Source organism: Trichosurus vulpecula, chromosome 1 (genome assembly GCF_011100635.1).
Source record: "Trichosurus vulpecula isolate mTriVul1 chromosome 1, mTriVul1.pri, whole genome shotgun sequence".
Taxonomy (NCBI): domain Eukaryota; kingdom Metazoa; phylum Chordata; class Mammalia; order Diprotodontia; family Phalangeridae; genus Trichosurus; species Trichosurus vulpecula.
This window is the reverse complement of record NC_050573.1, coordinates 126,697,488-126,713,566: the sequence shown is the minus strand read 5'-3', so window position 1 is coordinate 126,713,566 and position 16,079 is coordinate 126,697,488. Positions and strand designations below refer to the sequence as shown.

The following is a 16,079-nucleotide window of genomic DNA, read 5'->3' as shown; positions in this document are numbered from 1 at the left end:
AGGACAAAATATCGTAATATTGATAGGTCTTCTGTAATCCTGTATACATTATCACAGCCTTATAAGAATTTTGTCAATTTTAAAGATCTGCATAACTTCTAGCTAGTGTTAAATAAATAAATTAAAATTAAAAATAAAAAAAAAATAAATGCATTCTAGCTAGTAATATTGTTATCATTATTTATTTTGAATAAACTATAAATATTGAATTACAAAAATAGAATGCTTTATTGTCTGCTCAGAGGATAAGATGGTAAACTTCTATGTTCAATCTGAGAAAGAACAGACAATGCCCCTCAATCTGGGAAAAGGCCTAAAGAGTAATAGTACATGAATGCTACGGTGTTCTATGAAACAATTAATATGAAAAATTCAGAGAGGTGGTGGAGCCAAGATGGTAGAGTAAAAGCAGGAACTTGCTTAAGCTTTCCCCCAAATCCTTCCAAATACCTGTAAAAATGACTCTAAATAAATTCTAGTGCTACACAACGCACAAAATAACAGAGTGAAACAAATCTCCAGCCGACGACAGGCAGGTCTATTGCACCATGCTGGCAGTAGAGTGCAGCCCAGCTTGGACTGGGCCAGCATAGGCCTGGCCAGAGCAGACCAGCCAGAGCAGGCCTCAGGGTACTGAATCACTGGCAGCTTTGCAGGTTTCCAAACTTCTAAACCCCACAAATGCCTAAGATATTGTAAAAGGTCTATGGGAAAACTCTGTGAGACCTTGGTGAGAGAAAAGCACAGCCTGGTCCCAGCCCTGAGGCAGTGGAGGCAGCTGAGGTAGCAGCAGCAGCAGCAGCAGTGACTGCTTCCAGAGCTCCAAGCCCAGAGCTGGTGGGGGAATCAAACATCTAATAACAGTAGGAGTGCAGGGATCTCTTTGCTGGCACTGAGGCAGGATTCTCTTGCTTTGCCCATGCTTCAATCTGGGTCACAGCCCTGGGTGGTGGTTGCGGGGTGAGGAGGAGAGCTAGTGTGGCATAGCTTGTGGTGGCTATAGAGAGGGAATTCTCCCTGAAGTGTCAGGGAAGAGAAAAGTGCTTGAGGTCTCTCACAGATCACAGCATAGGCCAGGAGAGGAATAAACACATCTCCTTGGATCATACCACCTCAGAGCTTAAAATTTACAGGTGGCTAGAAGTAGCAATGAAAACAGATGCACAAAACCCCTGAACCTTGAGACAGAGCACTCCCCATTCTAGCAGCACAGTCATACCTTGACAAAGAGCTCAAAAGTCAAGGAATTGACTGGGAAAATGAATAGAGAGTGTAAAAAATTCAGACAATAGCATCTTGCTTTGGAGACAAAGAAGATCAAACTTTACAACCAGAAAAAGACAACAAAGTCAAAGATCCTACATCCAAAGCCTCCAAGAAAAAAATATGAATTGTTCTTCTTCCATGGAAGAGCTCATAAAAGATTTTGAAGATCAAGTAAGAGAAGTAGAGGAAAAATTGGGAAAAGAAATGAGAATAATGCAAGAAAATCATGAAAAATGAGTCAACAGCTTGCTAAAGGAGACCCAAAAATACTGAAGAAAATAATACCTTAAAAAATAGGCCAATCCAAATGGCAAAGTGGTCCAAAAACCCAATGGGAAGAATGCCTTAAAAAGCAGGATTAGCCAAATGGAAAAGGAGGTCCAAAAGCTCACTGAAGAAAATAATTTCTTAAAAATTATAATGGAGTAAATGGAAGCTAATGACTTTATGAGAAATCAAGAAATTATACAACAGAGCTAAAAGAATGAAAAAAAATAGAAGACAATGTGAAATATCACATTGGTAAAAACCACCAATCTGGAAAATAGATTCAGGAGAAATAATTTTTAAATCATTGGATGACCTGAAAGCCATGATCAAAAAAAGAGCCTAGAAATCATTTTTCAAGAGAGAGGAGAAAATAGAAATTGAAAGAATATAACAATTGCTTCTTGAAAAAGATCCAAAAAGCAAAAGTCCTAGGAATATTGTATCCAAATTCCAGAGTTCCCAGGTCAAGTAGAAAATATTGCAAGCAGCCAGAAAGAAATAATTCAAGTATTGTGGAAACACAATAAGGATAACAGAGGATCTAGCCACTTCTACATTAAGGGATTGGAGGACTTGGAATATCATATTCTGGAGGGCAAAGGAGCTAGGATTAAAACCAAAAATCACCTACCCAGCAACACTGAGCATAATACTTCAAAGGGGAAATGGACATTCAATAAAATAGAGGACTTTCAAGCATTCTTGAGGAAAAGACCGGAGCTGAATAGAAAATTTGACTTTCAAATACAAGAATAAACAGGAGCATGAAAAGCTAAACAGGAAAGAGAAATCATAAGGGACTTATTAAAGTTGAACTATTTATATTCCTACATGGAAAGATGATATTTGTAACTCATGAGACCTTTCTCAGTATTAGGGTAGTTGAAGGGAATATACATATATATAGACTGACGGCACAGGGTCGGTTGAATATGAAGGGATGATATCTAAAAAATAAAATAAATTTAAGGGTTGAGAGAGAAATATTGGGAGAAGGAAAAGGGGAGAGATAGAAGGGGGTAAATCATCTCACATAAAAGAGGCAAGAAAAAAGCTGTTATAATGGAAGAGGGGGAGGTGAAACGGAGTGAGTGAATCTTGCTCTCATTGGATTTGGATTAAGGATGGAATAACATACAAATTGAATTGAGTATCTTACCCTACAGGAAAATAGAGGGAAGGGGATGAGGGTGAAGGTGATAAAAGGGAGGGCAGATTGAGGGTGGAGGTACTCAAAAGCAAACACTTTTGAAAAGGGACAGGATCAAAGGAGAAAATTGAATAAAGTGGGGATGGGATAGGATGGAGGGAAATATAATTAGTCTTTCACAATATGAGTATTAGGGAAGTGTTTTACATAATGATACATGTTTAACCTAAATTGAATTGCTTGCCTTCTCAAGGAGAGGGTGGGGTTGGGAGAGAAGAAGGAACACAATCTCAAACTCAACATTTTAAAAAATAAATGTTAAAAAAATGTTAAAAAAAGTATTCACATGCAACTGGGAAATACGATATACAGGCAGTGGGGTATAGAAGTCTATCTTGCCCTAGAAGAAAATAAGGGGAAAGGGGACTGGGGGGATGGGGTGATAGAAGGGAGGGCAGACAGGGGAAAGGGGCAATTAGAATCCATGCCATCTTGGGGTTGGAGGAGGGGAGAAGTGGGGAGAAAATTTGTAACTCAAAATCTTGTGGAAATGAATGTTGAAAACTGAAAATAAATAATCTTTAAAAAAGAATTCAGAGAAGTATGGGAAATCTTAAAAGATCTGGTGCATTTTAAAATGATCAGAACAAAGAAAGTGACATAAAGACCACAACAACAGAAGTATAAACAGCAGCACAGCAGAAAGAATAGTACACTGTAATTAAAATGACCAAATTTGCTTTTGAAGAAGAATCAGTTAAGAAAATTCATCTCCTTCCTTTCAGTACGGGAGGGTTGACTAGGGTTTTAGAAGATTGTACATGTTGTCAGACACAGTTAATGTGTCAACTATGTTGAACTGCTTTTGTTTTCTCTTAATTAATCATTCCATATGGTAGGATTCATGACACAATATCAAAATTCAGAGATAAATGTGATTTAATAAACAAGATATAGTAACAAAAATGAAACAAAAAGATGGAAGAACATATCAAATGATAACCACTTATTCACACTAAAATACTGAGTGAGGTCTATTTAATTATCATGTTCTCCAACATTTTTGAGAGACTCCACAAAGATATTGAAGTTGGTTTATTCAGTGTTGTTGACTCATTCAAAATTTTTGTTTTGGAAAGTCTTCTAAAATGGATTCAACTAAGCTCTAATAAGCACATAAAATTTTGTCCACTACTTATACCACTCAACCTAATATATTTAATTATCCATCATCTGTTCTATCTAATCACTTCTGACAGTTTCTACTGCCCAACTTGACTGATTTATCTTTCTTAAATACCTCTGAAAACTTTAACTCTCAAGATTTTTCCAGGGACACTAAAGCTATCACATATGGCCAAAGAGACTTCCTGAAATTTACTCCAAATTAAATAATATATCAGTCACTAAACATGCTCTGTTATAAGTTCTTTGATATACTCCCTACAAAAACTGCCATATTCATGGGCTCAAAGTTTTAGAGTAACAGTCCAGGTGTTCTGAAATATAAGTTTAAGAAAAAGATACCGAAGTTCTATGAATCGCAAAGTAACAATGTCTATTAGAAAACAAAATGTTATGCATTCTGAGTAGGAATGTCACTAGCAAACTTTGAAAGGAATGGGTTGCTTTAAGGCCATTTGTGGAACTTGAAGGAGAAAACCATTATTGCATTGAGAAGAATACTTTGCAATTGTGGTGTTTCATAGGCCAATTAATTATTTTTTTATCCATCTGTCTCAGGTAGGGACATTTAGATAAGAACAAGAAAAGAAAAGAAAAATAAGCAAGACCATATGTTGAGGGGGAAAATGCAAAAGATTTATAAGAAAAAAGTGTTTAATATTTCTTTGTATTTTAGATGCTGATGCCATGGTTTAAGTTGGCCAACTTTAAGAAAAAATCATAAAGTATTTAAGGACTTTTAATTTCTGAAGCTTGGAAACAAGCTCTTTCTACTTGTCCTTGGAGAATGTTTAAAAACCATCTCTAAAATGTTGAGGAAAAGTCATCCCATAAAAGAAAAAAAATAAAAATAATCTGAAAATAAAATGCAATTGCCTTCTATATATTTATGCAGCTAGACAGATATATTTATGCAACTATGTGTACACAAATATGTATATTTAAAAAGAGAGTGAGGAGAAAAAAGAGAAGAGAGAACAAAAATGGCTAAATGTTCAAATACAAAAATCTAAACGTGATATAATTTTGAATTCTTTACCTGCTTTGACTATCTAAACATAGTATGCTTGTCCTTACATACAAATTGAACTTTTAATAAAATTTTGGACCATCTTAAAATGTAAAAATTTTTAAATGGACCCACTATGTTATTTATTCATCTAGTTTTCCTTTCTGAGTAATGTCAGGAAGTTAATATGAAGGAAGGCAGGAAGGAAGAAAGGAAGGAAGGAAGAAATGAAGGAAGGAAGGAGTAAAGAAATAAGCCATTTGTTAAGTACCTACCATTTGCTAGACACCATAATAAATACTTTATAAATATTATCTCATTTGGTCCTCACAACAATCTTGTGAGAAAGATGCTTTTATCTCCCATATGTCACAATTGAGAAAACTTAGACAAACAAAGGTTAAGGGACTTGCCCAGGGTCACATACCATTAAGTGACTGAAGTCATATTTAACTCATGTCTCCCTAACTTCTGGTCCAGTGCTACAGGCTCTGCATCATACAGCTGCCCCAAAGAATGAGCCAAGGTTAAAAATGAAATAAAGGACATGAATGAGGTATATTTATGTTTCATTGGCAGAAAGAACCAGAAGAAATATCACATCCACAGCTTGAGATGAATGGGATGAGGAAAAAGGGTGCAAGACTTATTTCCCGTATTCTCTGAAAAAGACTATCTTCCATTTACATAAAAAAATAGAATAAAAACCAGTGGCAGAAGTTTGAAACTCAAGAGAAGTGAGGTATTTAGGAATATGACTCAGATATCTTTACTATGTATTATAAGGATTTTTAAATAAATTAATGACTGAGATGAAATCAATAATAACCTGATAATACATTTTAATGACATAATAATACAATAATACATTTTCTATTATTCCAAGCTTATGTGGATAGATAAAACATTGGATGATGGAGTCAAGATGCAACAAGTATTGGAAATAACATAATGATTCATGCACGATAATATGACTAAATTGAATATGATTAACTATAAAGTATTATGCTTGGGCAAAAACACGTATTACCACAAAAGTGCAAGATAGGAAAGGCATACCTAGATATCATTTATTTTGTTTTGTTTTGTTTAGAGAGGGAAGGTAGGACAATTGGGGTTAAGTGACTTGCCCAAGGTCACACAGCTAGTAAGTGTGTCCAGTGTCTGAGGCCAGATTTGAGCTCAGGTCCTCCTGATTTCAGGGCCAGTGCTCTACTCACTGCACCACCTTGCTGCCTTGATATCAGTTATTTTGAAAGCATTCTTGGGCCAAAGTAGAAATGCATGTTCGATATTAGCAAAAAATTTAACTTAATAATAAACAAATTAGCAAAAACAACCTAACAGTTCAGATTACATTTGTAACGTCAATATAGCAAGTAAAGTGTTGAGTCTTCTTTGACTTGAACATAACACATGGGAAGCATTGTGTTAAGGTCTGGGATCCACATTATAGGAATTTCATTGAAAATCTGTAACATAACTGAAGGATGGGGGTCTAGGATGATGATAGTATGTAAGTTCATGGACTACAAAAATCTGTTAAAGGTAGTGAAGATATTTACCATAGAAGGGAAAAAGGATGACAATCAACATTTTGACTTATTTTAAGAGTTAGATTTGTTCTGCTCAGCCTGAGAAGATAGTAGTTATACTGAGGTAGATTTTGACTTGCTCCATCAATTAACAAGCATTTACAAAATATCTGCTATGTGCCAATGGGGACATGTAGGTAGTGCAATGGACATAATGCCAGTTCTTGATTCAGGAGGATCTGAATTCAAATCTGTCCTCAGACATTTACTAGATGTGTGACCCTGGGAAAGTCACTTAAGTCTTTTGCCTCAATTTCTCATCAGTAAAATGAGCTGGAGAAGTAAACAGCAAACCCCTATGATATCTTTGCCAAGAAAATTCCAAATGGGGTCAGGAAGAGTCAGACATGACTAAAATGACTCAAGAACTATGTGGCAAACACTGCTCTGTGCCAGAAACAATAAAAACAAAATAATTTCTGTCTTCAAGGAGTTTTTATTCTATTAATATTGCATAATATATACTACTATATAATATAATACTATATAATATGGTATGTGTATGTATATACACACATACATATACGCACATATATCTACATATATATTTATATATGTATACATATATAATCACAAATACATATAGATAAATATTTGCATATAGATATATATAGGTGTGTATGTGTATGTGTATATATAATATATTATATCATTTATATGCATATATAATATGTGTATTACATATAATTACATAAAATATATAATTTTGTATGTTTATTAAATATTAATATTATATATATGTGTGTGTGTATATATATATATATATAAAGATAGATCAGGATAGTTTTGGAAAAGGATCCTCTAGGAACCAGGGATCAAAAGAGACTTCAAGTTGATAATGCTTTAGCTGAGATGTAAAGGAAGCCATGCATTTTTAGGGGGCATATTTGGGAAAGAAGTGAATGGTTACAGAAGCCAACAAGGGCAAAGAAAGCTAATTCAAATATACGGAACAGGAAGAAGTTCAATCAAATAAGGCCAAAGGGTATGGGGAGAAGGAAGGGCAAGCAGTGGTAATAATTTTATAGTAATACTTCAAGCCAAGTTGTGGTCAAGTGGTGAAGACCTTCAAATTCCAAGCAAAGTATTTTATAGTTGATGCAGGAGATAACAGGGAGCCATTGGAGTTAATTGAAGAGTGACATGGACAGGACTATACATTATTAAAATAAATTTAGCGGCCTAGTGGAACATGGGTGGGAGGGGGAAGAGAACTGAGAGAGTGAGGCCAATATGAGGAAAATGTAAAGCTCAATATAAGTAACAAAATAAATCAATGGGTTTTTGACCAAGTTACCCATCACTGCAGGTCTTCCTCAGAAATTGTCCAAATACAATTTGACAGGTATTTTCAGAGGAAACTTTTTCATCTAGCTCATTTCTATACTTTAAGTATAGAGATGACCTCTAAAGATTTTCCCAAACATGAAATTCTATGATACACACAAAGTTGTGCACTGGGAAGATTAATCTGGCAGTGGCCCATTCAAACAGATTAGATTGTGAAGAAATTGAAGAAAGCGAGAAAAGTTAGTGTAATACTCCAACCAACAGATAACAAATCCTTGACTGAAGCAAGGTGATATAGGACAAATGAAAGAAAATACATAGTTGAAAAATATTGTTGAAGTAGAAGCAACAGCATATGGCATATATGATATGTAGTGACAAATAGAGTGGGGATTCAAATATTATCATAAATAATATTAAAGGTGAGTTATTGGGATAATTTAAGTGCCAACAGCATCAGCTCTCAGTCCGGAGAGGGTAAGGGAGTTTACGTTCTTTGCAGATGATATGATGGTATACTTAAAGAATCCTAGAGAGTCAACTAAAAAAACTACTTGAAATAATCACCAACTTTAGCAAAGTTTGAGGATATAAAATAAACCCAAACAAATCACCAGCATTTCTCTGTCTACGTATGTATGTGTGTTTATATGTATGTATATATGTTTCTATATATTATGAGCATCAAGAAATAGAAAGAGAAATTCCATTGAAAATAATTATAGACAATACAAAATATTTGGGAGTATACCTGCCAAGTCAAACCCAGGAACTATATGAATACAATTCCAAAACACTTTTTATAGAAATAAAGTGATATCTAAATAATTGGGGAAAAAATCAATTAATCAAAGGTTAGCTGAGCCAATATGACAAAAATGACAATTCTACCTAAATTAATTTACTCATCCAGTGACATGCCAATCAAACTGCCAAAAATTATTTATAGAGCTAGAAAATATAATAAGTAAATTCATCTCTAAAAACAAGAGGTTGAGAATATTAATTGAATTTATGAAAAAATGCAAAGAAAGGTAGACTAGCCATATCAGATCTAAATCTATAATGTAAAGCAGCAATCATCAAAACTACTTGGTACTAGCTAAGAAATGGAGTGGTGGATTAGTAAAATAGATTAGGTACACAAGACACAGTAGTCAATGACTATAGTATTCTACTGTCGGATAAGCCCAGAGATGCCAGCTTCTGGGATAAGAACTTACTATTTGACAAAAACTGCTGCGAAAAAGTGTAAAATAGAAACTAGGCATAGACTAACATCTCACAGCCTTTACCAACATAACGTCAAAATAGATACATGATTTAGACATAAAGGGTGATAACGTAAGCAAATTAGGAGATCAAAGAATAGTTTACCTGTCAGATCTATGGAGAAGGGGAGAATTTATGACCAAACAAGAGATAGAAAACATTATGAAATACAAAATGGATAATTTTGATTACATGAAACTGAAAAGTTTTTGCACAAAGCCAATGCAACCAAGATTAAATGGAAAACAGAAAGCTGGGAAATAAGTTTGATAACCAGTGTCTCTGAGAAAGGCTCGTTTCTTGAACATATACAGAACTGAGGCAAATTTATCAGAATACAAATCATTCCCCAATTGATGAATGGTCAAAAGATATGAAAAGGCAGTTTTCAGAAGAAGAAATTAAAGCTATCTATAGTCATATAAAAATGCACTAAATCACTATTGATTAGAGAAATGAAAATTAAAACAACTCTAAGGTACCATATCACATCTACGAGATTGGCTAGCATGGCAAAACAGGAAAATGATAAATGTTGAAGAAAGTGTGAGAAAATTGAAACACTAATGCATTGTTGGTGGAGTTGTGAACTGATCCAATCATTCTGGAGAGCAATTTAGAACTATGCTCAAAGGGATGTGAAACTATGCATACACTTTGATCCAGAAATACCACTTCTAGGTCTCTATCCCAAAGAGATCACCAAAAGTGACAAATATCCAAAAGTACAAAAATTGCTGAACGAGTGATGGACAGGTGGATTTGTACAAAAACCAGGAAAGACTTACATGGACTGATGCTGAGTGAAGTGAGCAGAACCAGGAGAATATTATGCAATGTAACAGAAGCATTTTGCAATGATCAATTATTATAGACTTCATTCTTCTCAGCAATACAATGATCCAAGACAATTCCAAAAGACTCAGGATGGAACATTCTATCCACATCCAGAGAAAGTACTATGGAGTCTGAATGTAGATCAAAACATACTATTATGATTTTTTTTGGTTTTCTTTCTTTCTTCATTTTTTCCCTTTATTCTGATTCTTTTTCCACAACATGACTAATGTATAAATATGTTGCAAATGTATAACCTGTACCAGATTGTTTGCCATCTTTGGGAGGTGGATGGAAAGGATGGAAAGGAAAAAATTTAGAACTCAAAATCTTATAAAAGTTAATGTTCAAAATTTTCTTCATGTGTAGTTGGAAAAAATACAATACCATGACGTATGAAAAAATAAAAAAAAACTGGTTGAAACAAACAACAACCAAAAGAAATTAGCAAGCAAAACTGTCATAATATCTTAGAACCAGAGGGTAAAATAGAAATTGAATGAATCCACCAATCACCTCCAGAAAGAGAGGCCAAAATGAAAATTCCTAAGAACATTAGAGTCAAGTTTCAGATCTCTCATCACAGAGAGAAAATGCTGCAAGCATACAGAAAGAAACTACTCAAATATCAGGAAGGCACAGTCAGGAAAACACAAAATTTAACAACTTTACATTAAAGTATCAGAGAGTGTGAAATGTAATTATTTTGGTTTTTTGAAGGGGGTAAGGCAGGGCAATTGGCATTAAGTGAATTGCCCAATATCACACAGCTAAGTGTGTCAAGTGTCTGAGGTTGGATTTGGACTCAGGTCTGCCTGACTCCAGGGCCAGTGCTCTACTCACTGCACCACCTAGCTGCCCCAAATTGTAAAATTCTGAAGGACAAAGAGGCTAGAAGCACAACGAATAATCACCTACCCAGCAAAACTGAGTATAATCCTTAAGAGAAAGTGGTTATTTAATGAAATAGTGGACTTTCAAGCATTCCTGATAAAAAGATGAGAGCTGAAGAGAAAATCAGACTTAAAAATGTAAGATTTGAGACATGCATAAATTGGTAAAACAGAAAGAGAAATCATAAGTGATTGAATTACACTAAACTATTTACATTTCTACAGGGAAAGATGAAACTTGTAACTGCTAAGGACTTTATCATTATTAGGGTAGTTAAAAGAAGTTGTGCTAGTCCCTCATTTTCTTTTTTATATATAATTATTTTATTAGCCAACGTATATCTAAAATACAATATTTTTTTTTCTTTTAGTTATGGTATATATTCTTTGAATGGAAATATAATCTGTATTATAATTTTAATTAAAATGTTTTGTAGATAATAATTCAAAATTCACAAAAATAATCATCCCTGTTTTAAAGATTATATAGCTACAAACATGTAAGAATTTTTAAAAATTACATTTCAGTATCTCAAATGTAACCTCTTGGAATCATTATAATTAATTCTGCCTTCTTACACTTTATAGTGATGCAATTTCATCACTTATTGGAGATTTGTCTTTAATTTTTCTGCTTTGCTATATTTTAAAAACAGCTTTAGGTTTTACAGCTCTAGAACTCATGTGCTCTATTACATGGGAAGGAAGGAGCAATTCTACTATTTCTTATCATTGGTTTGCTGTCAGAGAAAAAGCACTGCTATCACCAAAGCACCAGGTCAACATCACTTTGCCAAGCACTACAGATGGGTCTGTGTTTGTAGGTTATTGGATTCACACGTTAAGAACATTTTAAGTTGGTCTACAACCTTTTTATATTTTATGAGAAAGAATATCAGATATAGGTACAAAAGGACTGAAACTAGTGGAGATGCTGCCAGTGTACAGATTGATTTGTGCTTAGCTAGACAGTCATTTCCCTCAGACATGAACAATTGAAATATCTAATAGCCCTGCAATGGAGGGGCTTAACTGGGCACCAGTTGCATACGATGTGTTTGGAAGGACTTTCACCAGCAGAAGTGAAGTAAAGGTTGTAGAATTTTGCCATCTTTCCAGGACTCACAGAGATTGACCCTTGTAAGACAATCCAGGTCACACATTCCAATAGAGCAGGAATGGTCAGTTACCCCTGATTAGTATAAAATTCCAAGCACTCAGGAAGAACACAAGTTGGATCAAAGTCAGTGAAGACTGACTCTTCACCCCTCATTCAAATTTTACTCAGAATAATAACAACTTTTTGAAGTACTGGTTTAGCAGTTCCCATCTCTAAAAAGATCTCAGCAACAGCCAGTCCATCATCTTTGGTCACAGCAACCTGGAGTCTCATACTTTTTATTCCAATGAACCAAGTGAAGCTCAGATGTATATTGCTTTCCATCCAAAATGTGCTCAGAGTCTGACATTGGATCAACATGTAGTTCCCAATCAGGCATCCTCCACTCAGCACTGATCTATCAGTGTAACCATCAAACTCAACATTGAAAGAGTGACCATTGTTGATGATGCTCTTAGTTGTAGCAGAACTTCAAAGGTTTCAGAGCACCATCATACTGCATTTTACAGTACTCAATTTCCACAGGAGACTGTTGTTTTCGATGGGCAATTGGAAAAGCTTTATACCAGATTTCTGGCCCATTCACATCTGGCTCATATCCCCAGTGATGTTGGGACATGGTCTTGCAAGCTGCTCAAGGTTTAATAATTAGCTCTTGGGTTGCACCTCTTCACTGGTCACAGCAAACCTCTATCCTTCATTTTCAGAGAGGACCATGACATCAGGGAAATATGACACGAGTTGCAGTTGACTTTGATTTGAGTGAGGGAGGGCTGTACATGGGCACCAGCCTCACTTGCTCCTCCAGAACCATCTGAATCCTGTGGTGGGATATTCATCAGGATGACTGGAGATGTCCCAAGATGCAATGGGAGACCCTGGCCCTTTAAGTCTAAGGCCTTTTCAGGTTCTCACTTTCAGGTAGTTAACTCCCGTTGAATGAATATGCCTTTTAAAGAAGTGAGCCAAAGGATACTTCCTTTAATTAAAAAAAAAAAAAAACTGGGAGGGGAAGACCTTCAGGGTTGCTGGTCAAAAGAGAAACAATGACTATTAACTTTTGCTCTGATCCAGGAGGGCCCAAAATATAACCATTAACTGGTGGTTGGGGAGGGTACATTCTATGAGCTGCAGAGTGAAATGGGTTTAAAGTTTTGTATTTGAAAAGAAAGAAAGAAAGAAAGAAAAACGGAAGGAAGGGAGAAAGGAGGGAGGAAGGAAGACAGGAAGGAATCTATCCTGTAAACCCCAAATTAACTGGGCAGCTTCTGGCCATCAAAATTTACCTTCCTTTAAAGAGGAGAAGGAGAGGATGTGTAGATAAACAAAATGGGCTCTTAGCAGTTCAACCAAGTGCACCTGAAGAGTTTGGCCTTTGTTTCCTTGATTAGATTTGGCAGTCCTTGGTGACTTCCTTGCCTCAGGGGAGGGCCTAGTTTACACATGGGTTTGAGTGGCATGTTTGGGAATCAGAGGCTTTTAGACCACGTGGGTTTAAGTCGCTTCTTTGTGATGATTCTAGGTCACGTGGGTGAGTCGCATGTGGGACTCACCCTTGACCCTGAAAAAGATATAAAACCAGGGCTTGGCTTTGTCTTTTTCAGAGCTCTTACCCACAGCCATGGTGGTGCTCATGACTTTGGGCCGGCCCTTGTTATGAGCTCCCAGGCTGAATTCAGATGTTGGTAACTATGAATTGTATTTGGTCTGTCTGTCAATGTTTGCAATTTGTATTTGCTAGGAGTTCAGGGAGCTGGCTTTTTCCCCTGAACTAAGTCAATGGTATTTGTATGCTGGATTAAAGTGAACTTGTCAACCCCTTAACATTGCTTTCCTTAGTGAAGCAGATCAAAGGAACCTGGGCTTTTGAAGTGCTTTGGCAGCATTTTGTTGTTGGGTTTGTGTTGGTTTTTCACCACCACAATAGCTGCTAGCTGGATTGTTGAAACAGAGGGAGAGCACGTGCTCAGTTACCCAAAAGTCTGGGTCCCCATTTAGACAGCTCAGACTACTCACAGGTTGTGTTTTTTTTAATTAGATTTTTTTATTTTTAGTTTATTACACTTAGTTTTACATGTTCTTGGGTTACAAATTTTCTTCCCTTCCCTCCCTGCCCCCTTCCCCCCTGCCATGGCATGCAGTCCGATACAGATTCTACATAAACCTTCACATTAAACTTATTTGCACAGTAGTCAAGTTGCAAAGAAGAATTATGACCAATGGAATGAATCATGAGAGAGAAGAAACAAAACAAAAAAAAGTGGAAAAAAGAGCATAAATTGCCTCAATCTGCTTTCAGACTCCACAGTTCTTTCTCTGGATGTAGCTAGCTTTTTCCATCATGAGTCCTTTGGAGCAGTTTTGAGCCTTGTATCGCTGAGGTGAGCCAAGTCTTTCAAAGTTAGTCATCACAGTATCAATATTTCTGTGGTTGTGTATAATGTGCTCCTGGCTCTGCTCCTCTCAGTCAGCATCAGATCATGTAAGTCTTTCCAAGTTAATATGAATTCCGTATCTTCCCCATTTCTTATAGCAAAATAGTATTCCATTACATTCATATACCACAACTTGTTCAGCCATCCCCCAATTGATGGGCATCCCCTTGATTTCCAATTCTTTGCTATCACGAAAAGAGCAGCTATAAATATTTTTGTACATACGGGTCCCTTTCCCACTTATGTGATCTATTTGCGAAACAGCCCTAACAGTGGTATTGCTGGGTCAAAGGGTATGCACACTTTTATAGCCCTTTGAGCATAGTTCAAAATTGCTCTCCAAAATTTCTGGAGCAGTTCACAACTCTACCAACAATTTACTAATATTCCAGTTTTCCCACATCCTCTTCAGCATTTACCATTTTCCTGTTTTGTCAATCTGACAGGAGATATGTGGTATCTAAGAGTTGTTTTGATTTGCATTTCTCTAATCAATAGTGATTTAGATCTTTTTTCATATGACTATAGATATCTTTAATTTCTTCCTCTGAAAACTGCCTGTTCATATCCTTTGACCATTTTTCAATTGGGGAATGACTTGAGTTCCTATAAATTTGGCTCGGTTCCCTGTCTTTTTTAGATATGCGGCCTTTATCAGACACTAGTTGTAAAGATTTTTCTCCCAATTTTCTCCTTCCCTCTTAATCTTTGTTGCACTGCCTTTGTTATACAAAAATTTTTCAGTTTAGCATAGACAAAATTATCCATTTTCCAGTTGATAATACTCTCTATCTCTTGTTAGGTCATCAGTTCTTCCCTTTCCCATAAATCTGACAAGTAAACTATTCCTTGCTCTCCCAAATTGCTTATAGCATCAGCCATTATTCCTAAATCACATGCCCATTTGGACTTTATTTTAGTATATGGTGTAAGATATATGTCTATGCCCAGTTTCTGCCATACCATTTTCCAATTTTCCCAGCAGTTTTTTGTGAAATAGTGAATTGTTAACCCAGAACTTGGATTCTTTGGGTTTATCAGAGTAGATTGCTATAGCCTTGGACTTCTGCATCTTGTGTACCTTACCTATTCCACTGATCTACCACTCTGTTTCTTAGCCAGTACCAGGTATTTTTGAGGACTACTTCTTTATAGTGCACAATTCAAAAAAAATTATTCAACAAAGGGCCATTGAAAAATAGATTATAAATTGAACTAAATAATCTAATTCCAAGAAAATTAGTGGGTCAAAGGACAAATCATAAGAACAATTAATAATTCCATTAAAGTTAATGCCAATGAGACAACTGTAATGTCAAGTAGGGTGGACATTTTTTTTTACTGTTTTCTCTTTTAGAAAGCTAAAGTAATCAAATGCCTTTGATTAAGTCTTGCAAGGTGCTAAGCCTCAGGTCCGCACCCTTTTCCTGATTATGTGTGAAGCCTTCTGGCTCTAAGAAGGGTATATCAGAGATTAGCATTTTCTTTTGGACTTTCTGTCACTGAAAGAGTGTCCTGTGATTTGACTAGAGGAGACTTGGAGCAGCCATTGTTAATAGCCCCCAGCTTTGGAAAAACCCAGATGTTGGTGCTTTTCTGATAACCATGTATTGCTATGGATAAACTGGTTTGTATTATTTGCTCTCTTTATATAAGGTGTGTTTTTAATTTATCTTTGTATTTGCTCTGAAGTTCAGAGTGCTGGCTTTTCCCCCAGACTAAGTGAATGATATATGTATGTTTAATTAAAGTGAGAT

The 16,079-nt window shown here is 35.7% G+C and overlaps 1 pseudogene; it reads right to left on the bottom strand.

Annotated features, from left to right (window-relative positions):
• Positions 1 to 11,731: 11,731 nt before the first annotated feature.
• On the bottom strand, positions 11,732 to 12,506 carry LOC118834549 (annotated as a pseudogene).
• Positions 12,507 to 16,079: the final 3,573 nt, after the last annotated feature.